Below are 25,339 nucleotides of genomic sequence, written 5' to 3'. Positions count from 1 at the left end.
TTTAAATTTTATGTATTACTATTAGCTAGCACATGGCCGTCCACCCCAGACTCTTAAAGAGCCATAGTGGAATTATATATAAAGTAAATGAGAGCAGAGTAAATTTTACCCAAGAGTGAAGGGCAGGTTTCACAGAGAAACTTACATTTAACCTCGTTCTTGAGCCCAAGAAGACTGCCAAATAGGCAAATTAAGTTTCTTAAGGCAGAAGATGCAACATGTGCAGGGTAAGCAAGCTTGAAGGGCAGAGTGACTGGTTAAATAAATTCTGATTCATCTGCACAGGGGTTAATAAGCAACCATTTAAAAGAATGAGATAGAAACGATGTATTAGATGAAATCTTTATGAATGAAAAATTAGAGTGACACAATAGTATGCATAGGAGGCTCTCATTCAATTTTAAGTACCTCTGCATTATTTAAGTAATGTATAATAAGCACAGTATTAAATATTAAAAGATAGATAAGAAAGTATGTTATGAAATCAGAAAATATCAAGCTATTTATTTTAATCGCAGGGATAGAGGATCATGAGATGGAATTATAATTGGGAATGAGATTTTATGATATACAGTCCTAAAGACTTGGAATCTCATGCTCTGGGCTAGATCAGGATGACCAACTACAGCAGTGGGCTGATCCTGGCCCACCACCTGTTTTTGTAATTAAGCTTTATAAGAACACAGTCATTCACATTCATTTACATATGACTATAGCTGCTTTTGCACTACAGTGGCAGAATTAAAGACTTGTGACTGAGACTGCATGGCCCACAAAACCTGACATATTTACTATTTAAACTTTTACAGAAAAAGTTTGTTGACTCCTGCTCTAGATAATAAAAAGACTTCAAAGAAGGGAGTGGCATCATCAAATCTGTTTATAAGATAATATCAACAGAGCCTGGGAAACAGATATAAACATGTTAATTATAGTAATTCAGACAGACTCTCTGCTGTGCCTTATAGAAATTTCTCAATTAATTCTTGCAGTCCCCTATAAGTAAATATAAATATGACTATGTCCTTTTTATAAAAGAGAAAAATAAAGAAATGAACACATAGCTATTAAGTGGTGTCTTCCCTAGTAGAATATATATGCTCCAGGACGAAGGAACTTCATCTTGTTCAGTGTGCTATCTCCAGCACCAAGGACAGTGTCTGACACACAATAAGGCACTCATCTAAGTAGATATTTGTGAAACAAATGCAAGAAGCATCACTCCAATAAATAAATGAATGAATACAGGGCAGGACTGAGGCAGCCTCTCAAAATTATACGGCAGAACCAGCCATCCCAGCTCCATCATCCTGCTGCTTCAGGCAGCAACTAAAGATCCTCCATGTCACCTTGGGAGCTAGAAACCAGAAAAACCAAACCAGAACCTACAGGTTCTGTCTTAGCTCAAGGCTATCGCACTCCTCTGTATTCTACCTGAAGAGACTTATCACTTCATTTGTCTGCCAATTTGTTTTTGCTGTACAGCACGCCCCATTTTCTTTCAATTTCTCACATCTGGTTAATTTCTGCTCTTTAACCCCAAGCAGTTTTGGGGGTGCTTCCCATTGCTAAAGGGATTCCACTCCCCTCAGCAGGTTACCTCTCCATCATCCATCTGATAGACAGGCTTCACTGTTGTCAAACACCACTGTTGTACAGTTTCCATCTAGTTCTTGGGCTGATCTTTCAGCTGTACCAGCCCTTGAAAGCTGACAGGATGAATTGCTTGCTTTCCAGGCCTTAATGTTTATCTCCCTTCAGATCTCACCATCTGCTGTGATTTGGCAGCTCAGGTAAATGCATTTTTTCTGCTTCCTTCAGTTGCTCAGCCTCCTGCAGGCATTGCCATGTCTGTCCTCCCTCTTTTCAGACATCATCTCCTTGGAAGTGATAGGGTTTATGTTGAAATTGATGGATGTGCCTGGTGCTTTTTTCCCTCCACGCTGTCTGTCATTCTTTACATTGCCTAGTTTCAATCTGGCCACTGAGGCCTGTGCATAAAGAAGAAAAAATCTGTAAAATCAGAATCAGCTGTATCATTTTTTTCATTCCATCTATTATCTATTGTTTCACAATAGTATTTCCCCAAGTTTCTTTTTTTTTTTTTTTCTTTTTTGAGATGGAGTTTCGTTCTTGTAGCCCGGGTTGGAGTACAATGGTGTGATCTTGGCTTACTGCAATGTCCGCCTCCCGGGTTCAAGTGATTCTCCTGCCTCAGCCTCCCGAGTAGCTGGGATTACAGGTGCCTGCCGCCACACCTGGCTATTTTTTGTATTTTTAGTAGAGACGGGGTTTCACCATGTTGGCCAGGCTGGTCTCGAACTCCTGACCTCAGGTGACCCACTGCCAAAGGTGGCAAAATGGTGGCAGCCAGATCTCTTTGGTTTATTCTGAAAATGACTCAGAACCTGAACATTTTATTAAAGAAATGGAAACCTGGCTTCCTTTCTCAATTTGGAAGAAGTGGTACGCTGGGGCTTGTATTTCCCTTTGTGTATCTCTTTGGCAAAAACAAGCAAGAATGGATTACCAGCTGCAGTCCTTTGACACCATTCATACATTCTAGTTTTTCCCAGTGTATTAGGCTGTTCTTGCTTCTATAAAGTAATACCTGGGGCTGGGTAATTTACAAAGAAAAGATGTTTAATTGACTCACAGTTCTGCAAGCTGTACAGGAAGTAGGGTGCTGGCATCTGCTTCTGGTGAGGCCTCAGGAAGCTTACAATCATGGTGGAAGGCAAAGGGGAAAGCAGCACATCACATGATGAGAGAGGAAGCAAAAAGAATGAAGCAGGAGGTCCCAGACTCTTTTAAATAACTGAATCTTACATGAACTGAACTCATTTATCACCAAGAGGATGGTGCAAAACCATTCCTGAGAGATCCACCTCCATGATCTAATTATCTCCCACCAGGCCCCACCTCCAACATTGGAAATCACATTTCAACATGAGATTTCAAAGGGACAAAAATCCAAACTATATTGCCTGGTCTCACCATTCATCCAATTCTCCTTTCCATCTTACCAGCATAAAACATGTACAGTTGCTCCTTATGCTTGGCCTTTATAGCATCTGTACTTTTTTGAACTGTAGTGTAAAGCCAACTTTCCAAAATCCTTTCAGAGCAGGGGTCAGCAAACATTTTCTGTAAAGCCTTTGCAGTCCATATGGTCTCTTATTACTCAATTCTACCATTGTAGAGCAAATACAACCATAGATAACAAGACTAAACAAATGAGTGTGGCAGTTTTCCAATAAAACTTTATTGATAAAAACAGGCAGTAAAACATATTTGGCCCATGGGCCACAGTTTTCTGACCCTTATTTTAGAGCATTACCTCTATTTTGAAACATCCATCATCTATCCAGTTTATAGTACCTATTCATATAAGGAGTAGTCAAAGTATACTAAATTATTACACCAACTGGTAAAATCTACTTCCATACTGATTAACTGAGTTCATACATATATAAATGTGGATATCAGTAAGTAATTTTAGCAGCTATAATTAAATAATTTTAAAGAAGACTGAATTTGTTTTCTAGATTTTAAACTCATTTATGAGCTTTATGAACTTTAATAAAATATTATATATCCACTACTAGGTATTTTAAATATTGTTTACACAAGTGAATATTAAACCCTAGTGAGACCAGTGCCTGAGTTATTCTCTGGTTCTAACAGAGTTCCTTTGAGAGTTATCTGCTTCAAGCCACTATGGATCTAAAGCATACTATAACAGAAGACAGAGTCACTTAGTACCCTCCCAGCAACCATGTCCTCTGAGACTGTCATGGCACCAGGGAAAATTCTGTCTCATATTTGTTTAGCATTCTACATTAATTTCAACAGTCAATACAGTAAAAACATAGCTAAGCATTCTGGAGATATTTCTTGATAAACTACCATGTGCCAGGTACTATATATGTAAATGACACTAGGACAGGTTAATCAGCTGGTCCAAGTTACAGAGCTTAAGTGTCTCTGCCTCTAAAGCACAGCTGAATCATTACACAATGGCTTCTCTTCATATGGTATTTTCTACGTACTTATTCCTTCTCATACACCAAAAGAAGAAATATTTAACTTAGTGCTTGGTGAAAGGTTGATGATCAATAAATGCTTCTTGAATAAGAAAAAGTCTTCTCTAACCAAAATTTCGCCCTCTTCCCAGGAATCCTGTCTTAGTTAAAAGCATCACCATTCACTCAATTTATCCAAGCTAAAAACTGCAGAACCATCTATTACTTATTTTCTTTATTCTTAAGCCCTTCATCCAATCAGTCACTGTGATGCTTAATTTTATATGTCAGTTGGGATGGGCCACAGTCCCTAGATATTTGGTCAAATACTATTCTGGATGTTTCTATGAGGGTGTTTTTTGGATGAGATTGACATTTAAATTGGTGGGCTTTTAGTAAAGCAGATTACTTTCTCTAATATGGGTGGGCCTCATTTAATCAGTTAAAAGCCTTAATAGAACAATAGACTGACCTCCCCAGGGGAAAGCAGAAATTCTGCCAACAGACAGAATTCAGGTTTGAACTGCAACATCAACTCTTCCCTGGGTCTCCAGTTTGTTAACCTACCCTGCTAATTTTGGACTTGCCAGCCTCCATAATCAAGTAAACCAGTTCAGATGCATGTGTGCGCACACACACACACATTCTATTTGTTCTGTGTCTCTGGAGAACCCTGACTAACATGGTCATTAAGTTTTATAAATTCTTTCTCTGACCATCCTCAATTCCCTGCATTGGCTCAAGTCCCAATCTCTTGCAGTAGCCTTATAATTAGTCTTTCTGCTCCTAGCTTCTCTAATTCTCAAACTGGTATTAGGTCAGTGGCTCCCAAATGCCTGCAGAATCAAATTCAGACTCCTTGGCATGACACGCAAGGCCGCTCACAATTTGGAACCAGCTTTGCTACCCAGTTCCATCTCCCACCCCCAGTCCATTCCAGTCTGTCCCACTCTTTCACACCTCTGGGTCTTGCTATCTGTGTTGCGAAATGTTCTTCTGAAAATCTGAGCAAGAGTTCCAGTTATTACATACACAATCAAATAGACGATTTTTGGCCCCAACTCCTTACTTGACACTTGTTGCCTAATCAGTGACTTTGGATCAGTGACTTTTGTGAGTTAAAAGCAAGAAAAGAGTTCAGCCTTCCCTAAGAATTCTTTCCTTATCTCTGTGGATCACATAAATCCATATGTGCCCTGTAAACTGTGTTGACACAATGAAAGAAAAACCAGTGGAAGGTGAAACAATAAATCAGCTACAGTCAACACATTGCCAAGCCACTGTTCTGACTGCTTTTTCATTCACCTGATGCTTTTCACTTAACTGACACAATATCCCAGTTATGTTCTCGTCGGGTAGCCACACCTTTAGCAAATAAATGATGTTAGACAGGGGCCCATAAAACTTCCAACATAATTTTAAAGTCTTTTGTTTCATGTTGTATTGAATTTCATCAGACTGATTTCTGACTACCTGTCATGTATGTTTCCTTTGTTCATTAGAATGTAAGGTTCAAATTGCTTTGAAATTCCCTTTGGTGAATTGTTATGCAATGTGAAATGGTATCAAAAGGTCACTGAAATACATGTACCAGCAGCTTTCAAAATTAACAGACAGCATGGCCAATTCTACATCTGGAAAACAGCCCAGTCAGGAATGCAGATATAATACTGCCAATATTCATTCATTCAGCAAAGGAAATTTACTTCCTGTCTACTGTGCTAAGTCTGAGAATATTAAAGTGAATATAATACACTCTCTACCCTTAAGGAGTTCAAAGGAAGAAGACAGCCAGATTAACAAACCATCACTTTGTGTATTATAAATAATGCTTGAAGATTTAAAATAAGGTCTATGTACACTTAGAGAGTGGTCAAAACAGGATCCACCAAAAAAAAAAAAAAAAAAAAAAAAAAAACCATTTTGTGTGTGTGTGTCTGTGTGATGGGGTCTCACTCTGTCACCCAAGGAGGAGTACAGTGGAGAGATCTCAGCTCACTGCAACCTCTGCCTCCAAGGCTCAAGTGATCCTCCCACCTCAGCCTCCTGAGTAGCTGGGACCACAGGTACATGCCACCACACCTGGCTAATTTTTTGTACTTCTGGCACAAAAGTACAAAAGAAGGAGTTTCCCCACATTGCCCAGGCTGGTCTCAAACTCTTGAGCTCAAAAGATTCACCAGCCTTGTCCTCCCAAAGTGCTGGGATTATAGGCATGTGCCCCAACACCCAGCTCTGATTTTTGAGCTGAATTAAATGGTGTCACCTGATAGAAAATCTGGCTTGCTTTAGAGAAGTGATTCATAAAATGTGGTCCTCTGACCAATATCTTCAGCATTGCATGGAAACTTGTTAGAAATGCAGAGTCAGAACCCAATTCAGGCCTCTTGAATCAGATGTTCTGGTGATGTGTTTTAGTAGCTCTCTTCATCATTCTGATGCACCCTTAACTTTGAGAGTCACCAATTTAGAGAAAGATGCACAGCCCAACACAGCTTATCTAAGGAGTGGGCTTTTGGGGCCAAGTAGTTGAAGAGGGCCACAGAAGATAAGCACTATACACTTACAGAGTATAAAGAAGCCTAAATACCCTGCTTAAAAGTTAAGGCTATCCTCTAGGTCATGGGAATACATTAAAGTGTCGTAACTAGGAAACTATAATAATTAGATATGTGATTTTGGAAAAATAATTGGGGCAGCAATTTAAGACATAAATTCAAGATATGTAAGCAGTGAGGGACATAGGAGACTGTTATAAAAGTCCAAGCCAATGGTGTTTGGGACCTGAGTTAAGTAGCCAGTGGCAATGAGAATGAAGAAGGAACGATGGATTTGAGAGGCTTTTAGAATGTAGAATTGCCAGTACTATTTTTGACTGAATAGATATAGATCTTAGAGGGCAGGAAAAGAATGATCTCCTTAATTGTCTGGTGCATTCTTTCTCAAACTGAATGTCCAAACCATTTTTAAATGGAGTGAAGAAGAGATGAAACTTTGCAAGTTGGTAAGTGAAGTGAGAGATGGAAGGAAACTTGAGAGGTAAGCTTAGGTTTAAATAGCTTGAGGTATCTATTAAAATATCCACAGCAGAAATAAAATAAAATACATTGCTATGTCTGTTGGGTGTTGTTTTTTTAAATCTTGCTTTCTTGCAATTTCCCATTGGACTTCAAGAGTACCCCAATAAAAAAGTGAGTACATATTCTGTATAAATGTCAATTCACAATAAAATTCCAGATGAGCATTTGGCTGTTTATATTGCCAATTTACCTGATGGATCTCTTTGGTAACTACTACAGTAAATCACAACTCTGCTCTCCAAACTTTATATCACAATTTTGCTCAGCTGGGAATTGTCTGGACAGGAAGATTACTGATATAATTACTTGGAACTCCTTTAAATATTTTTGTGGGGCCTTCGATTCTGAAGACTTTTAAAAATACTTCTGGACAGATTATGAAAATGTTCAATTACAGAAAAAATGGGGAGAACATTCCTTAGCATCTGTCTTGTTCATCTTCCTTTGAATCAGGAAGTCAATTTCTTTTGTCCACATATGTATTCTCTGGATGCACACAATTCAGCAAGTTGGACATAGAATGGGGAGCCAATCATTTCGGCCACTTTGAAGGTCTTTCTGGAAGCCCATGTTGCCAGACTGACTGAGGTACCTACATATCTGTCTTGTATAAGGATCTGAACTTTTCCTCTTCCCTATCCACCTCCAACATTGACCTACTGGAAGAGGGTGGTAAAACCAAAATCCCCTGAAATCCGAGTCCCTGTTCTCACAGTCAACAGAATACAAAGGGACCCCAAAGACTCACTGTCCCCTCAAAGCAGCACTGAACCAGGGGTAGTTGACATGTCGAATTTAGTGACTACCCCATGACCACATAGAAAAGAGGAGCCTATGTGTTCTCTAATTTGAGCTACAATGCTAGAGTGCTGATTAAGATTACTGAGTGGAATTAGCGTTAACTCTGTTAGCTATTAACTGCATGACCTTGGGCAAGTTACTTAGCCTTGCTTTTAATGAAAAAAAATTTACCCACAAAACTGTGGGAATGACAGGAGCTAAAGCAGATAAACCATTTTGTATTGCCTTCATATAGTCATTATTATTCTTACGGTAGTCATTGTTCTGCTCTACTTATTTTTGATACTGAAGGCTCCAAAATCATGGCCTTACATGCTAGACAGGCACCTGCAATCTGAATTTAGAATGTATTATAAAGAGTTATTTCTTAAAAGAGACATATAGAATTATATCAACCTGTATATTTTATCATTATCCTAGTTTATTAGCTCTACCGCAATATTCCTGATTCACTTGAATATTGGCATTCAACATCATGACATGCAGTGTTTGTGTTTGCTATTATTTACCTCAATTTAATGGTGGATTTTTAGACTATCTATACAATAGGATGGAAAAATTACAAGTAGACAATTTTAAATGCTTAAAACCCATTAAAAACACATACACTGGGCATTCACTAGTGCTTGGCATTAATTTTTTCTAATATTTGTATAGAGTAGAGTTTTTCAGTGTTCTCTTACCAAATACCTCACATTTGACTCTCATAACACTCTGGCAGGAAAAACTTACTCCAAAACTTTATTTTCCTTTTACTACAGATTGAAAAATCTCGTATGTATTACTCTTATATTTCAATGACTTGGGTTCTGCTAATGACTACAAATGGTCTCAATTATTTAGAGTTTTAATCCATATTACAAAAGTTGTCCAAATCATTGTTATTATCAATGGATAAGTCAGCCTAATAGTCTTTCAGAATAGGAATGTTTGAAGGAGGTCTGTGTCTCAAATTTGAATATGAAGCTTTTGTTAATTATTGTTCTCTCACTGTGTTCTAAAATGTCCTCCCTAACACTTCCTAGAAGATAATGATACGGTTTCCTTGAGCTGGACCTACTAAACATTTGCTCAGAATTTTTGTTGGGTCAGGAGGTAATAATTCATATTTTAAAAAATATTTTCAAATTATTCTGCAATAGAGATGATTGCATTGATACAGAACATAACCAGCAGTTCTCTCCATTCTGCTTCAAGTTAAAGTTGGTTCCTTGGTCTTCAGCTATAGGCAACCTATTTTTGGCTCTTCTTTCTTGAAATTAACCTACTTCTCCTTAAGGAGAAACCCTATTAATATGGCTGTTAGAAAAGAACCCTCAAGCATATAACCTTATAGAATACGATGCTCCAAATTGCCACTTTCCATTTCCTAAATATAAATATCATTAAATCAAAAGCTTTAAAGCTGTATCCTAAACCATCTTCCTTTACAATAATAACTATTCTCTTTTCTTGTGTTATGTTTTTTCTTGAATTTTAGACCTCAGATATTATTTTTATGGGGGAAATTCTTAAATGGAAGTTTGTTACCACTTAAAGACAGATGTATTTTTCTGCTCTCGTATGATCCATTTAAACTTATGATCAAAGTGAACTATGGACTCATTTTGAGAAGAAAATATATCCCATAGACCATAATTCCCCAAGACCTTTATTTATTTGATTTCTGCTCCATGGGATCATGGCCTCCTGACATGAAATTCTCAGTTCTGTGAGCCTCCCAGGGAATAGCATTCATAAAAATCATTTCACAGCAGAACTTCAATGCCAACCCAACAATAAAATATTCCAGCACATTCTCACACTGAAGGCAGCCACAGGCAGCCACTGCTCCATTCTTTTTACAGTGAAAAGACACCTTTTGGTAAAGACATCAAAGCCATCTTCACAACAGACCACACAGAAACCTCCTTTTAATAGAGGTGTCCTTGGATGTAAAACTCCAATATAAGATAATTAGAACTTTACTAATTCTAGCTACTAGAGATTTAAGGGTACTATCAACACACAAATCTTCACAATTCCTTTTTTTAAAAAAATAAAGAAGTAATTTTGAATATAAAACTGGAGGGAATTCACATCCATCAAATGCAAGTGAATCTTCAGAGTACCTGGATTCTTCACTCTGTCTCTCAAAGCAAACTGTAAAATTATCCCTCTTGTCTCTGGAAGGGAGGAAAACTCCTCCACTTCACATCTTCTCTGCTAAGTTTCTTTCTACTGTGGATTTTCTGTACCTCACATCCCTCTAATCCCTCCCTCTCCCAGGATCCTACCTCTCATTCCCCTTAGCTTTGAATGTGATATCTTTAAATCGTTCATCAGATGCCATCAAGTTCCACTTTCATTGTGACAGCAAAGAAAAGCTGTTCTGACCTAGGGAGGAGCCTCTACAAGATAATCACACTTTTGCAAATAGATCTCCTGTCTAAGTACTTCTGTGCTTTACAACGTAAACCACAAACAAATAACACCAGAGTTCTTTTCTCTAACCTCACAATGTTGAGTGCCCTCTGAGTTTGTTTATTTGAGAGGCAGAAGGCTATATATTTAATAACACTTTTGCCCTAACGTTTGCACACATAGCCTGAATTTACTGGATAATTTCCAGCAAATTAGTAAATTATTCAACTTGTTATTTATTCTGTCTTTATCTAGTGATAGTCACATATAGAAAAAAAAACCTATTGAACATTTTGCTGTATTTGAAGGGATTGCTAGGAAAGCCAATCTTATAAATTAAGGTCAATGAGGGCTTTATCACATCTATAACTTTGAGCTATATTAAGTAGCTATAGTATAGTGAAAAGACAGACATACGGTACATTATAGTCCCTGTTCTTACACTAACTGTTTGATAAATTTTGACACACAACAAAGCCTGTCTAGGCAGTGGTTTCCTTATCTGCAAAATGAACATGTTTGAGTAATAGTCTCTGTGGAATTTATAGATCCAGCATTCTTATTTGAAACTCAAAAAATAATTTGTCATTATGATTTCTCTTAACACCTCCTTTTTACTCTAAAGCTAATCAATTTTTTCTTCCTCTCCGACCATTCAAGTATGACCCAAATCTTCACATACTAATAAATCAAATCTAAACTCAATTCCAAAGGTTTGATTTCATCCATTTCTGCATAGAATCTGGCAATTGATTTTTTATGATCTTTTAGCTCTCCAAGTACATTTGCAAAAGAATGGGTAAATTGGATGTACATCCATTCAATCATTTACGAACACTTATTGACTCCTAGTATCTTTTATTTCTATTTTCTTCCCTGAAACATTTCAAAGTAAATTGTGGCCATTATGATGCTTCCCTTCAGAATATTTTGGCAGGCATTGCTTAAGAAGGACATCTTCCAGTATAATCATAACACTATGATCATATAGAAAAGCAATATTCAAAAATATCTTCTAATATACAGAACACATTTGAATTTCTCCTGCTAGTTCAAAAATGACTTTTATAGGTGTTTTGTTTTTTAATCTAGGACCCAATCAAGGTTCACAAATTACATTTGGTTGTTATGTCTTGTCATTTTCTTTTACTCTAGGACAACAGTTAGTAAGTAAACTGTGGCCCACAGACCAATCCTGCATGGTCTGTTCTTATATCTCAAGCTAAGAAGGATCTTTACATTTCTTAAGAGTTGTAAAGCCAAACTACAAGGACAAAAAACAAAGAAGAAGAAAAAAGAAAGAAGAATATACAGCAGAGACTTCTATGTGACCCACAAAGCATGAAACATTTGCTATCTGCCCTTTACAGAAAAAGTTTACTGACTTCTGATCTATAACATTGCCTTTACCTTCTCTGATTTTAGAACAGTTTTTGAAGATTCCAGGTAGTTATCATAAAGAATATATCACACACTTTGGATTAGTTTCATGTATTCCTCATGACGAGACTCAGGTTAAAGATTTTTGCCTGGAACATTACAGAATTCGACTGTGTTCTTTTTATTACATTATCTCAAGATGCACATATGTCAGGCTGTCCCATAATGGTAGTGCAAAGTTTGACCATTTTGTTCAGCTGGTGACTGCCAGATGTCTCTGTAACAAGGTGCAATTTTCTCTTTGTAGTTAATAAGTAATCGACAAATGATACTTTGAGACTGCATGACTATCTTATTCCTTAGTAATATTCATCCAATAGTATTATTATCCATTGATAATCTTTGCCTGAATCACTTATTACACTGGGGACATGTAAAATGGTGATTTTCTAATTCTATCATTTATTTTAGATTTATTTTCTGGCATTCAACTGTATAGAAAAATCTTTTCCTTTCTCTCTCTCTCTTTCACTATGATTTATTGGGATTTTAATCCATTGTTGTTAATATTATTATTTAAATTCCAAATTGTACATCATTTTCCTAGTGGAGGCCTTCAAGCTAGCCCTTTTATTCTTTTGACTTAGCCCCATTTGGATTTGATCACTTCCTTGATTTCTGGCACGTGGTGTCTGAGGCTTACCAGGTACATTCCCTGCCGCTGGAAGAATCCACCTTTCCCCAAAAATCCTGGTTCTCTTTAGTAGACAATGCTATTTAGCAATGAAGATCTGGGGGTTTTGTTGTTGTTGTTGTTTGTTTTGTTTTATGTTTTTGAGACGGAGTCTTGCTCTGTTGCCCAGGCTGGAATGCAGTGGCACTATTTCGGCTCACTGCAACCTCCGCCTCCCAGGTTCAAGCAATTCTCCTGCCTCGGCCTCCCGAGTAGCTGGGACTACAGGCACACGCCGCCACGCCCAGCTAATTTTTTGTATTTTAGTAGAGACAGGGTTTCACCATGTTGCCCAGGCTGGTTGTGAACCCCTAAGCTCAGGCCATCTGCCCGCCTCGGCCTCCCAAAGTGCTGGGATTACAGGCATGAGCCACTGTTCCCTGCCCAAGATCTGGGTTCTAAGTATGCTCATGGCTACTTGGGTGTAACTGACTCCAGGCATTTTAGTAGACAGAACTGCATCAGGGTGGGAGGCTACGAGGTAGCTGAATATGTTCCTAAATTTCAAGCAATCAAAGAAGCAAATGCCATAAAACTTTAAAATTACTATAAAATGTTTAAATCACAAGTTTATAAGTACTCATATAGATGCCTCTAATTCAAGTCTACCACCACAGATTCTTCTTCACATTCCCTGTTTTATATTTGTTTCTCTCTGCTTCCACAGCAGACACTCTGGTTTCCAGCAACATTAATGTATTTACACATTGCACCAATGCAACATAAACACCATTAATAATAGCTAAACTACAACATAAGGTGCAAGATTTGATTGGGTGGTTCTTTCCTATGACCATATTTCACTAAGGATTTACGTAATATTATAGGAAAAGTAACTTAAATGCATCATTTTCCCTATGTGTTTACAGAATAACTTGACATACAATTAGGTCCATTTCTTAGTATTTGTAATCAAAGAGTTTATGTTTTTCACTATTTTTCATAAATTTAATATTTGAATACTTCAAACTTTCATGTGATTCAAAAGTCAAACCCATTTAGAAATGTTTTTTCAAAAAAAAAATTCCAGTGATATCTCAATTTCCCATATAAAGTTTAGAATCAGTTTGATTATTTCTAAAAAATAATTTGTTGTGATTTTGATTGTGATTGCACCGAATCTGTAGATCAAGTTGGGAAGACTGGCATCCTGACAATATTAAATCTTTCCCTCCATGAACATGGAATAGCTCTCCATTTAGTTAGTTCCTTGATATCTTTCAGAGAGTTTTATCATTTCCTTCAAATAGAATTTGTACATATTGGGTTATACCAAAGTATTTTATTTTGGGAGGGTGTTGTAAATGGTAATGTATTTTTAATTTTGAATTTCATTTGTTTATTGCTGGTATACAGAAAAGCAATTGTCTCTTATATATTAACCCTATATCCTGCCGCCTTGTTAGAATTACTTATTCATTCCAGAAGAGATTTTTGTTTTTGTTTTGGATTTGGGGGTTGTTGTTGTTGTTGTATCTTTTGGATTATCTCCATAGACAAATGTTATCTGTAAACAAAGATATATTTACTTATTCCATTCCAATCCACATGTCTTTATTTCACATTCTTGTTGTATTGCATTAGCTAGGAATTTCCAGTACAATGTTGAAAAGCACTTGTGAGAGGGGGCCTTCTCAACTTGTTCCTGACATTAGAGGGAAAGCATTGAGTTTCTCACCATTAAGTATGTTAGCTTTAGGTGGTTTTTTGTAGGTGTTATTTAGTTGAGGAAATTCTCTCTATTCCTAATTTGGTAAGAGATTTTATCATGAAGATTATTGAACTTTGTCAAATAATTTTTCTCCATCTATTGATATGTTCATATAATCTTTCTTCTTTGACGTCTTGATGTGATTAATCTACATTAATTGATTTTTGAATGTTGAATCAGCCTTGCATACTTGGAATAAATCACACTTGATTGGGGTGTATAATTCTTTTTTATGTTTATTTTTTACCTTGCTGGGTTCAATTTGCTAATATTTTGTTGAGAATTTTGGATCTATGTACATGAAAGATATTGGTCTGTAGGGTTATTTTCTTTTTTTTTTTGAAATTAAAAGTTTGTTTTTATTTATTTTTTATTTTTATTTTACTTTATGTTCTGGGATACATTTGCAGAACATGCAGGTTTGTTACATAGGTATACATGTGCCATGGTGGTTTGCTGCACCTAACAACCCCTCATCTAGGTTTTAAGCCCTGCATGCATTGAGTATTTGTCCTAATGCTCTTCTCCACTTCCCCCGACTCCCCAACAGGCCCCAGTGTGTGTTGTTCCCCTCCCTGAGTTCATGTGTTCTCATTGTTCAACTCCCAATTATGAGTGAGAACATGCAGTGTTTGGTTTTCTGTTCCTGCGTTAGTTTGCTGAGGATGATGGCATCCAGCTTCATCCATGTCCCTGCAAAGGACATGAACTCATCCTTTTTTATGGCTGTATAGTATCACAAGGTATATATGTATCACATTTTCTTTATCTATCTATCATTGATGGGCATTTGGTTTGGGTCCATGTCTTTGCTATTGTAAATAGTGCTGCAGTAAACATACATGTGCATGTGTCTTTAGAATGATTTATATTCCTTTGGGTATATACTCAGTAATGGGACTGCTGGGTCAAATGTTATTTCTGGTTCTAGATCCTTGAGGAATCACCATGCTGTCTTCCACAATGGTTGAGCTAATTTACATTCCCACCAACAGTGTAAAAGCATTCCTATTTCTCCACAGCATCGCCAGCATCTATTGTTTCTTAACTTTTTAGTGATCATCATTCTGACTGGCATGAGATGGTGTCTCATAGTGGTTTTGATTTGCATTTCTCTAATGACCAGTGATGATGAGCTTTTTTTCGTATTTTTTTGGCCACATAAATGTCTTCTTTTGAGAAGTGTCTGTTCATATCCTTCACCCACTTTTTGATGTTTTCTTTTTTCTTGTAAATTTGTTTAAGTTCCCTGTAAATTCTGGATATTAGACCTTTGTCAGATGAGTAGATTGCAAAACTTTTCTCCCATTCTGTAGGTTCCCTGTTCACTCTGATGATAGTTTCTTTTACTGTGCAGAAGCTCTTTAGTTTAATTAGAACCCATTTGTCAATTTTGGCTTTTGTTGCAATTGCTTTTGGTGTTTTTGTCATGAAGTCTTTGCCCATGCCTATGTCCTGAATGGTATTGCCTAGGTTATCTTCCAGGATTTTTATGGTTTTGAGTTTTACATTTAAGTCTTTAATCCATCTTGAGGTATTTTGGTATAAAGTGTAAGGAAGGGGTCCAGTTTCAGATTTCTGCATATGGCTAACCAGTTTTCCCAGAACCATTTATTAAATAGGGAATCGTTTCCCCATTGCTTCTTTTTGTCAGGTTTGTTGAAGACCAGATGGTTGTAGATGTGTAGTGGTATTTCTGTGGTGCCTGTCCTGTTCCATTGGTCTATTATGTCTGTTTTGGTACCAGTACCATGCTGTTTTGGTTACTGTAGCCTTGTAACATAGTTTGAAGTTAGGTAGTGTGATGCCTCCAGCTTTCTTTGTTTTGCTTAGCATTGTCTTGGCTATATGGGCTCTTTTTTGGTTCCATATGAAATTTAAAGTAGTTTTTTCTAATTCTGTGAAGAATGTCAGTAGTAGCTTGATGGAAATAGCATTGTATCTATAAATTACTTTAGGCAGTATGGCCATTTTCATGATATTGATTCTTCCTATCCAAGAGGATGGAATGTTTTCCCATTTGTTTGTGTCCTCACTTATTTCCTTGAGCAGTGGTTTGTAGTTCTCCTTGAAGCAGTCCTTCACATCTCTTGTCAGCTGTATTCCTAGGTATTTTATTCTCTTTGTAACAATTGTGAATGGGAGTTCATTCATAATTTGGCTGTCTGCTTGTCTTGTTGGTATACAGGAATACTTGTGATTTTTGCACACTGATTTTGTATCCTGAGACTATGCTGAAGTTGCTTATCAGCTTAAGGAGTTTTGGCAGTGACACAATGGGGATATCTATGTATACAATCATGTCATCTGCAAAGAGACAATTTGACCTCTTCTATTCCTATTTGAATACCCTTACTTTCTTTCTTTCTCTTGCCTGACTGCCCTGGTAAGAACTTTCAACACTATGTTGAGTAGGAGTGGTGAGAGAGGGCATCCTTGTCTTGAGCTGGTTTTCAAAGGGAATGCTTCCAGCTTCTGCCCATTCAGTATGATATTGGCTATGGGTTTGTCATAAATAGCTCTTATTATTTTGAGATATGCTCCATCAATACCTAATTTATTGAGTTTTTCACATAAAGGGATGTTGAATTTTATCAAAGGCTTTTTCTGCATCTATTGAGATAATCATGTGGTTTTTGTCATCAGTTCTGTTATGACTGATGTTATGTGTTGGGTTATGTTTATTGATCTGTGTATGTTGAACCAGCCCTGCATCCCAGGGATGAAGCCAACTTAATCATGTTGGATAACCTTTTTGATGTGCTGCTGGATTTGCCAGTATTTTATTGAGGATTTTTGCATCAATGTTCATGGAGGATATTGGTACGAAGTTGTCTTTTTTTGTTGTGTCTCTAACAGGTTTTAGTATCAGAATGATACAGGCCTCATAAAATGAGTTAGGGAGGAGCCCCTCCTTTTCAATTGTTTGGAATAGTTTCAGAAGGAATGGTACCAGCTCCTCTTTGTACCTCTGGTAGAATTCGTCTGTGAATCCATCTGGTCCTGAGCTTTTTTTTGGTTGGTAGGCTATTAATTACTGCCTCAATTTCAGAACTTGTTATTTGTCAATTCAGGGATTCAGCTTTTTCCTGGTTTAGTCTTGGGAGGATGTATGTATCCAGGAATTTATCCATTTCTTCTAGATGTTCTAGTTTATTTCTGTAGGGGTGTTTATAGCATGCTGTTATGGTAGTTTGTATTTCTGTGGGGTCAGTGGTGATATCCCCTTTATCATTTTTTATTGTCTATTTAATGCTTCTCTCTTTTCTTCATTAGTCTAGCTAGCACTCTATTTTGTTAATTTCTTCAAAAAACCAGCTAGCTCCTGGATTCATTGATTTTTTTCAAGGGTTTTTCATTTCTCTATCTCCTTCATTTCTGCTCTGAGTTTAGTTATTTCTTGTCTTCTGGTAGCTTTTAGGTTAGTATGCTCTTGCTTCTCTGGTTCTTTTAATTGTGATGTTACGGTATCAATTTGAAATCTTTCCAGCTTTCTGATGTGGGCATTTAGTACTATAAATTTCCCTCTTAACACCGCTTTAGCTGTGTCCGAGAGATTCTGGTACATTGTCTCTTTGTTCTCATTGGTTTCAAAGAGCATCTTGATTTCTGCCTTAATTCCTTTATTTGCCCAGGATTCATTCAGGAGCAGGTTGTTCAATTTCCATGTAGTTGTGTGGTTTTAAGTGAGTTTCTTAATCCTGAGTTCTAATTTGATTGCACTGTGGTCTGAGAGACTGTTTGTTATGATTTCCGTTCTTTGCATTTGCTAAGGAGTGTTTTACTTCCAATTATGTGGTTGATTTTAGAATAAGTGCCATGTAGCACTGAGAAGAATGTATATTCTGTTGACTTGAGATGGAGAGTTCTGTAGACGTCTATTAGGTACACTTGATCAATAACTGAGTTTAAGTCCTGAATATCCTTGTTAATTTTCTGTCTCGTTGATCTGTCTAATATTTACAGTGGTGTTAGAGTCTCCCACTATTATTGTGTGGGAGTCTAAGCATCTTAATAGGTCTCTAAGAACTCGTTTTATGAATCTGGGTGTTCCTGTATTGGGTGCATACATATTTAGCATAGTTAGCTCTTCTTGTTGCATTGATTCCTTTATCATTATGTAATGCCCTTCTTTGTCCTTTTTTTTTTATCTGTGTTGGCTTAAAGTCTGTTTTATCAGAGACTAGGATTACAACCCCTACTTTTTTGCTTTCTATTTTCTTGGTAAATTTTCCTCCATCCTTTTATTTTGAGCCTATGTGTGTCTTTGCATGTGAGATAGGACTCCTGAATACAGCATACCGATGGGTCTTGGCTTTTTATCCAATTTCCCAGTCTCTTAATTTGGGCATTTAGCCAATTTACATTTAAGGTTAATATTGTTATGTGTGAATTTGATCCTGTCATAATGATGCTATCTGGTTATTTTGCACACTAGTTGATGCAGTTCCTTCATAGTGTCACTGGTCTTTATATTTTGGTGTGTTTTTACAGTGTCTGGTAACTGTTTTTCCTTTCCATATTTAGTACCTCCCTCAGGAGCTCTTGCAAGGTGGTGGTGATGAAATGCCTCAGCATTTGCTTGTATAGAAAGGACTGTATTTCTGCTTTGCTCATGAAACCTGGATATGAAATTCTGGGTTGAAAATTCTTTCGTTAACAATGTCAAATATTGGCCCCCTCTCTCTTCTGATTTGTGGGGTTTCTGCTGAGAGATCCACTGTTAGTCTGATGGGCTACCCTTTGTAGGTGACCTGGCCTTTCTCTCTGGCTGCCTTAACATTTTTTCCTTCATTTTGACCTTGGAGAATCTGATGATTATGTGTCTTGGGGTTGATCTTCTCATGGAGTATCTTAGTGGTGTTCTCTGTATTTCCGGCATTTGAATGTTGGCCTGTCTTTCTAGGTTGGGAAGTTCGCCTGGATAATATCCTGAAGTGTGTTTTCCAGTTTGGTTCCATTCTCATCTCTTTCAGGTACTCCAATCAATCATAGGTTCAGTCATTTCACATAGTACCATATTTCTTGGAGGCTTTGTTTGTTCCTTTTCATTCTTTTTTTCTCTAATCTTGTCTGCATGCCTTACTTCAGCAGGATGGTCTTCAAACTCTTATATCCTTTCTACTGCTTGATCAATTTGGCTATCGATATTTGTGTATGCTTCACAAAGTTTTTGTGTTGTGTTTTTCAGCTCCATAAGGTCATTTATGTTCCTTTGTAAACTGGTTATTCTAGTTAACAATTCCTATAACCTTTTATCAATGTTTTTAGCTTCTTTGCATTGGGTTAGAACATGCTCCTTTAGCTCAGAGGAGTTTTTTGTTACCCACCTTCTGAAGCCTACTTCTGTCAATTCATCAATCTTACTCTCCCTCCAGTTTCATGCCCTTGCTGGAGAGGAATTGTGATCATTTGGAGAAGAGGCATTCTGGCTTTTGGAATTTTCAGCATTTTTGTGCTGTTTTTTCCTTATCTTCATGGATTTATCTACTTTTTATCTTTGAGGCTGATGACCATTGGATAGGGCTTTTGTGGGGTGCTCTATTTTGTTGATGTTGTTGTTGTTGCTGTTTATCTAACAGTCAGGCCCCTCTTCTGCAGGACTGCTACCATTTGCTAGATGTCCACTCTAGACCCTGTTTGCCTGGGTATCACCAGTGGAGGCTGCAGAACAGCAAAGATTACTGCCTGATGCTTCCTCTGGAAGCTTCATCCCAGAGTGGCACTGGCCTGATGCCAGCCAGCAATCTCCTGTATGAGGTACCTGTCAACACCTGTTGGGAGGTCTCTCCCAGTCAGGAGACATGGCGATGTCAGGGACCCGCTTGAGGAAGCAGTCTGTCCCTTAGTAGAGCTGGTGTGCTGTGCAGGGAGAATCCCCCTTGTCAGGATCAGCCACTCTCTTCAGAGCCAGCAAGCAGGAAAGATTAAGTCTGGCTGAAGCTGTGACTGCAGCTGCCCCTCCCCCTAGATGCTCTGCCAGGGAGATGAGAGTTTTGTCTGTAAGACCCTGACTGGAGCTGCTGGGTTCCCTTCAGAGATGCCCTGCCCAGTGAGGAGGAATTAGAGAGGCAGTCCGGCACAGCTACTTTGCTGCACTGTGCTGAGTTACACCCACTCCCAACCTCCCAGTCTCTTTAGCACTGTCAGGAGAAAACCAACTACTAAAGGCACAGTAATGGTGGTTGCCCCTCCCCTCACCAAACTCAGGCCGACTCCAGACTGCTGTGCTGGCAGTGAGAATTTCAAGCCAGTGCTTCTTAGCTTGCTGGGTTCCATGGGAGTGAGACATGCTGAGAGAGACCACTTGGCTCCCTGGCTTCAGCCCCCTTTCCAAGGGAGTGGACAATTCTCCTGTCTCACTGGAGTTCCGGGTGCTACTCGAGTATGGAAAAAAAAAAAAACCCTACGGCTCAGTGCCTGCCCAACAGCCACTCAGTTTTGTACTTGAAACCCAGGGGCCTGGTGGTATAGGCTCATGAGGGAATTTCCTGAGCCACGGATTGCAAAAATCCATGGAAAAAGCGTAGTACCCCAGGGCGGGTAGCACAGTCCCTCACTGCTTCCCTTGGCTTGGGGAGGGGGAGGTCCCCCAGCTCTGTGCACTTGCCAGGTGAAGCAATGCCCCACCCTGCTTCTGTTCGCTCTCTGTGGGTTGCACCCACTGCCTAACCAGTCGCAATGAGATGAACTGGGTACCTCAGTTGGAAATGCAGAAATCGCCCACCTTCTGCATTGGTCTTGCTGGGAGCCGCAGACCAGAGCTGTTTCTGTTCAACCATCTTGGCCCTTCCACCAGGTTATTTTCTTACAGTGTCATTGTCTGGTTTTGGTATTAATCTGGCTTCTTAGAAAGAGTTAGGATATAATCCCTCTCCTTGTATTTTCTGGAAGACATTATAGATAATTAGGATAATTTCTTCCTTAAAGATTTCATAGAATACACCACTAAATCCATCTGGACCTTGTACTTTCTTTAAAAGCTTATTAATTATTGATTCAATTTCTTTAATAGGTACAGGCCTACTCAGACTGCCTATTCTTTCTTGTGTGAGTTTTGGCAGATTGTGTCTTTCAAGGAATTTGTCCATTTCACTTAGGTTATGAAGCTTGTTGACATGGTTATTTACAGTATTCCTTTATAATTCCTTTAATGTCCACAGGATCTGGAGTGATGTCCCCTCTTTTATTTCTGATATTAGTAATTTGGGTCTTCCGTCTTTTTTCTTAGCCAGACTAGAGATTTATTGATTTCATTGGTCTTTTCGAAAAACCAGCTTTTGGTTTTGTTGATTTCTCTATTGATTTTCTGTTTTTAAATTCATTGATTTTAGCCCATGGTATGCTTTTTTCCAATGATAATTAATTAATTTTAATGTTCTATCCTTTCATTAGGTTAAAAGGCTACAAATAAATTTTCCATTCTTCTCACTTAATGGATTATTTCTTATTACACATTGTCTGTTGTGCACCACGAAGTTTGCAAGAGTATATAGGAACAGTCTAATAATAGTCATCTTGCTATTAGCCATTCACAAACATACATGTAGACTAGAAAACACTGTAGTATGTTTACTGGCTTTGTCCAGCCCGGCAGTCTTTAATCCAAACACAGCCATCCTGTGAGAAGCAGTGATGGTTTTCTTTGCTGTCTTATTCTCTTTCCTCTTCTTGCTCCATGTCTTTGTTTAGATTTGTCCTACAACTCTGCACTTACCCTAACCCTACACTATTTCCAGGGTCCTGGGATGATGACCTCGGATTTCTCCAGTCTTCTCTTCTGAAAGTGTACTTGGTCTTGAGAGTGCAGCTTCTAAAAGACAGAAACATTTTTCTTGTGTTTTTTTGTTTGGTTGGTTTTTTTTTTTTTTTTTTGAGATGGAGCTTCACTTTTACTGCTCAGGCTAGAGTGCAATGGCATGAACTTGTCTCACTGCAACCTTCACCTCCCAGGTTCAAGCAATTCTCCTGCCTTAGCCTCCCGAGTAGCTGGTATTACAGGTGCCTGCCACCACACTTGGCTGTATTTTTAGTAGAGACGGGGTTTCACCATGTTGGCCAAGCTGGTCTTGAACTTCTGACCTCAGGTGATCTGCCTGCCTCTGCCTCCCAAAGTGCTGGGATTACGGGTGTGAGCCACTGTGCCCAGCCAGAAATATTTTTCTTAATATTACTAACTATCTGTAAGAGCATGACTGATCATTTGTTATGCCAAATCTTATTTTAACAGAGGGAAGATGTACAGAACAGAAGACGAAAGGAATAGGCATACTGTCCTACTATAGTAACAGTTTTCAAATTTTTCCCTTTCATAATTTCTGGACTTAAGTAGCATGGGTCAACAAAAAAATATATATCCCTTTCTTTCCCCCAAAGGATACCCATTCTGAAGATCTAAAATATTTCTTAGCAGTTATAAGTCTAAAAAATGTGGTGATTGATGGGATCTTTGGCATCTAGATGACTGTCAGTCTTTAGTCCAGAGAATCTGAAGCAAAGCTCTGTGTACTCCACATCGTTATTTTCTTAGATTCACATTGCAACTATTTTTCTGACAAGAATTAAAGAAAAAAAAGGAAGGAAGGAAGGAAGGGGAAGGGGAAGGAAAGGGAGGGAGGGAGGGAAGACTGGTCTAGGGTAGATGAGTGAAGAAGGCAATTACCCACAAATATTAGTTTGTTGTGTCACAAGGTAAGATGCTCAAACATCATTCACACCATCTATCAATACACCTTTATCAATGAATCCCTCGTGACCTCAAGGGCTTTTTCACCCTTAAAAAGAAAAACTTATCTTACAGTAAAAGTGCTTCTGGAAGGACTCCTATGGCACAGTCAATATAGTCTTTGGGATATAATGAAAGAGGTATGCTTGTGAGCCTGCTGTGCGACCACACAGGAGGGCTATTTAGGATGAAGGTAAAATTAACAATAAGGTTCTGACCATCTGACCAGCTGGTGGCAGAGTGAGGAATAAACAGGTCTTTCATTCTAGTGCTCATTCTTGGGTTCCCAGCTGCCTCCTGGGTCTTATTAAATAGCCAACTTTAAATAAGGACCTGCAGAAAGACACGTTAGCATTGACCCATTGTGATATGGGATACAGGAAGAAAGGTAAGGTTATCAAAGCTCGACTTTGCCAACTCTGTGGTCTGCCCTGGAGCTAACCCTGCTGCTACCATTTTTTATGTCCCTTCTTCTTCTGATCTAGTTTTCCGTGCTTCCTACCACAACCATCCTCAGACCTATACCGTTATAAGCACATGAGGGTAGAGCCTCAATTCCTATTGCTACTCAACATCCATTTCTCCCAACTCTGATTATTCAAAGGTGCAGAACTAGGGAGAACTTGCCCTATTTCAATGTTCCAAGTGTATACCTGACTGTTTTAGGATAAACACTGAAATCAACCCTTCTACAGCCTATGTTTCTTTGCTGTGGATTGCATCCCTATAAACTGGCTACCTTAGGAATGTGTTATTAGTAAGGCAGTAATGCTCCTCTATAGTTGTACTAAAGCCAGGTTTGCATTTGGTGTATGCTCTATGTATTGATTCATCTGTGGTGTTTGTTTGTTTTTCATATGTAAGGGGTGAACAACCAAAGTCTACACTTTAAAATGGAGCATATCTGACTACTTTTCTCAATTTAATTTAGATTCAGTTTTATGAATTAAAATGGCTGAACAGGTAACATCCTGGCTAGAGAAAAACCCAGTGTACCCTGAGCCCCAACTAAGCTGAACGACTTACAGTTCCCAAGATTAGTCATCTCCTTGCCTTTGCACACTTTCCTGCACTTAAAATATCCTGTCCCTTTCTTCTTCAAGTAGAAGTAACGAAGTCAAGTCTCTCAATGTCCCACTGTTTCCCAGAGTGACAGAAATATCACCCTCTGAACTCCCACATCATTGTTTTCTCTGAACAATTCTTATTTTCACCACTAGATTACTAAACCCTTGAAAGCAGATCTCAGAGTATTTAGCTCTAAAACCTTTTAATTACAATGAATTCGATTCTATATAAATGCTAAATAGGTCCATAAATATACACATGTGCATAAATATTATCTACATTTCAATCCTTTCCATTGGTTCATCAACAATCTGCAAGAATGCTGATACTTAGGACTTTTAGGAAATAAATATAAAATGAAAATAAAATACCCAAGAGAAGCGAAAATAAAGAATGCAGAATACTAATTGTATGTATCCTTGAGAAAGTAAAACAGTAAAACAGATATTTACTAGAAAGCTCTACACAAAATAAACAATTTCCCATATATTACTTTGCAATATCAAACTCATTCACTATTTTTTATTTTAAATATCTACCACAACCCCCATATTTTTGGAGATTTTGATGAATATGCGAAAGAAATAATAAAGTCTGCTGTGAGCATTGAGGCAATGTTAACACAGACTTTTGTGTGTTTAAACGTCAAGGCAAATTTGGTAAAGAAGTGTCCAGAGAATCTGAGAGCAACAATAACCTCAAGTTCATTGGAAATTTTGAAATTCTATGCATTGTCACACACATTTAGGTGAAATCTCCCTCATTGTCAAGAACCTACAAAAGGTGAAATGGTGTCTTAAAGAAACATAGGATTCACAAAAAGCAGGTTATTGGTTCATGTTTAGTAAGCGTGACATAACACTATCTGCCTTTTTTGATGCTAACAATAGGAAATATTAATATAACAAAACACACTCCTATCTCTGAGGAGTTCAAATAGGGTGAGACGTAAAGGCACGCCCTCATCACATGATAATATGGTTCCCCAAGGCCACAGAGGAGATCTGATCAATGTGTTTTCCAGAATACAATGGAAAGAGTGCTTAGTCCTAAAAGAAGAAAGAGACTGTTGTGAGATTAGGTGACTTTTGGAGTATAAGCAGGAGATGTTTACCCATGAGATAACACAGAGAGGATAACAAAATTCAAGGCCAAGGTTGCAGCACAGGCAAAAGGAAGAATGCATGTAAACACCTGGCACATTCTATAAACTGCTAAAAATCCAGGTGGTAAGGACCCAAGCTTCCTGGGATCAGAATGAAGTGTTTGATCTGATTGTAAGGTTAACTCTACTTAGTCACTTACCAGGGGAAGAAAAACAAAATTAAGAGACAGAAGTTTAAAAATCTGTTAAAATCCCCCCGGGTTAGCAGAGAGGTTCTCTAATTCAGAGAGGTTTGCAGTTCATCAACT

The 25,339-nt window shown here is 38.1% G+C and overlaps 1 long non-coding RNA gene across 1 annotated transcript in view; it reads right to left on the bottom strand.

Moving 5' to 3' along the window:
• The window catches only part of LOC129036781 (uncharacterized), a 333,381-nt gene that overhangs the window by 183,806 nt on the left and 124,236 nt on the right, over positions 1–25,339 (bottom strand). Inside the window, exons 3-4 of the long non-coding RNA XR_008502648.1 lie at positions 22,515–22,684; positions 11,878–11,966 (exon numbers count right to left, since the gene is read on the bottom strand). This is a non-coding gene — a long non-coding RNA (uncharacterized LOC129036781). The remainder of the gene's footprint in view (positions 1–11,877; positions 11,967–22,514; positions 22,685–25,339) is intronic.

The sequence above is a fragment of the Pongo pygmaeus genome, chromosome 4 (assembly GCF_028885625.2).
Source record: "Pongo pygmaeus isolate AG05252 chromosome 4, NHGRI_mPonPyg2-v2.0_pri, whole genome shotgun sequence".
In the NCBI taxonomy this organism is placed as follows: Eukaryota; Metazoa; Chordata; class Mammalia; order Primates; family Hominidae; genus Pongo; species Pongo pygmaeus.
Note: the sequence above shows the minus strand (reverse complement) of the source record. Positions and strands in the feature narration are given on the sequence as shown.